Source organism: Suricata suricatta, chromosome X (genome assembly GCF_006229205.1).
Source record: "Suricata suricatta isolate VVHF042 chromosome X, meerkat_22Aug2017_6uvM2_HiC, whole genome shotgun sequence".
NCBI classification, from domain to species: Eukaryota; Metazoa; Chordata; class Mammalia; order Carnivora; family Herpestidae; genus Suricata; species Suricata suricatta.
The window spans coordinates 53853353-53855524 of NC_043717.1; the positions used below are offsets into that span (position 1 = coordinate 53853353).

At 45.9% G+C, this 2172-nt stretch overlaps 1 pseudogene; it reads right to left on the reverse strand.

Moving 5' to 3' along the window:
- Positions 1–636: 636 nt before the first annotated feature.
- Positions 637–1108, reverse strand: LOC115283976 (annotated as a pseudogene).
- Positions 1109–2172: the final 1064 nt, after the last annotated feature.

The following is a 2172-nucleotide window of genomic DNA, read 5'->3' on the forward strand; positions in this document are numbered from 1 at the left end:
AGTGATTATTTTACAGTATGTGTAAGTCAAAGCATTATGCTATATACCTTAAACTTATACCATGCTGTATGGCAATTAAATCTCAATAAATCTGGAAAAAAGAAAAATTTCTCTTTGAGAATAAGAATGCCATTTAAGGGGAGTTCAGGGAAGATAATGGAATAGGACAGTCCTCAGCTCGCTGTCTCCCATGGACACACTGAGATAGGTACATCCATGAAACTGACTGAAAATGACTTGAAGACTGGAAAAACAGACCTTCCACAGTTAATTGTAGAGAGGAGGCTACATCAAAAAGACTAGGAGGGACAGAGATGTGGTTGGGAAACAAACCCCTGACATGACTAGTCACAAATGGAAGGGAAACCAAATGCACAAAGAAGCAAGAAGATCAAATCCCATACCAGAAGACTTAAACTCCGAAGATGAATCCCCATAACATCTGGCTTTGAAAACCAGGGAGGTTTGGCATTGAGAGCTTTTAAAACCAGCTGGGCTGTTTTTCAAGTACTTTAAAAATGGGCTTAGAAGTGCCTGGGTGGCTCATTTGTTTAAGCATCAGACTTGATTTTGGCTCAGGTCATGATCTCCTGGTTGTTTTTGTTTGTTTGTTTGTTATGAACGAGGCAGTTTATTAACCCAGCATTTGTTCTAATTTTTCTTGATGGCAGCTGCCACCTGTCTGGCGATTTCTGTCCAGATCTCTCTGTCCCTGAGGTGTCAGTTTGCGGCCCCCATCTAGGTCCTTTTCCACCATTTTCATCCCCTCTAGGGCTTGGAGGATCCTGCGGGCCATGCTCTTGGAACTTCTGTTAAAGTGGCTGGGCATGACCCTGTTTCTCTGACGTCCTCCGTAGATCTTGGTCATGGAGCCGACCCCAGCGCCACCCTGGAGGTACAGGTGCCGTGCTGTGGAAGCAGCTCGTGTGTAGAACCAGTTCTCATCGTAGGGCGCAAGCTCTTTATGCTTGGCCAGCTTGACAGTGTCCACCCATTCAGGGACTTTCAGCTTCCCAGACTTTTTGAGGAAGGCTGCCAGACCTCTGACGAACTCCTGCTGGTTCAGGTCTTTTACAGTAACTCCAGGCATCGTGCGGCCTCCGTGCTGCCAGCCTGGGGAAAAGTCTCCTGGTTTGTGAGATCAAGCGCTGCACTGGGCTCTGTGCTGACAGTGTGGAGTCTGCTTAGGATTCATTCTCTCTCTCTCTCTCTCTCTCTCTCTCACTCACTCACTCTCCCACTGTCCCTCCTCTTTTCTCTAAATGAATAAACACTTAAAAATTATAAAAATCAGAAGGCTTAAATCTGAGAGAGCCAGAGGGCAATCGGAAACTGAGTCCCTGCCCTTAAACAACCAGCATAATTAGAAACAGCCTGAGACACAGAACAAAAGCAGCAGTTTGAAAAGTGCCTGGGGTTAAAGTGAAGGTGATTTGTTTGCTAACCTTAGAACCTGGACTGGAGAGTCCGAGCTCTTCAGGTGACTTCTGTAAGAACAAAAGTGTTGTTGGGTGCCATTTTTCTTCTTTCCCCCAGTCTAATCAGACCAGAGTTAACACTCTGAATCTATCTTGCTAGCACTACCTGCCCCACACTTGTATTCCTCTGTGACCTGCCTCAACCAATCACCCACCTTAGCAGGTATCCCTCCAAAGAAGCTTCTGCCCCGCCATGCCTGCAAGCAGCCATAGAAAGGACCATTACCACTCCAAATTGACTCCTGCCCTGGGGACAGGGGAGTTATAACCCCACATACCAAGGCACCTTTATTTTTTTAATTTTTTTTATTTTTTATACGTAGTTTATTGTCAAGTTGGTTTCCATATAACACCCAGTGCTCTTCCCCACAAGTGCCCTCCTCCACCACCTCCACTTCTTTTCCCCCTCCCTCTTCCCCTTTAACCCTCAGTTCGTTTTTAGTGTTCAAGAGTCTCTCATGATTTGCCTCTCTCCCTCTCCCCAATTATTTTTCCCCCTTCCCCTCCCCACGGTCCTCTGTTAGGTTTCTCCTGTTAGACCTATGAGTGACGACATATGGTATCTGTCCTTCTCTGCCTGACTTATTTCGCTTAGCATGACTCCCTCCAGGTCCATCCACTTTGCTACAAATGGCCATATGTCATTCCCTCTCATTGCCATGTAGTACTCCATTGTGTATATATACCACATCTT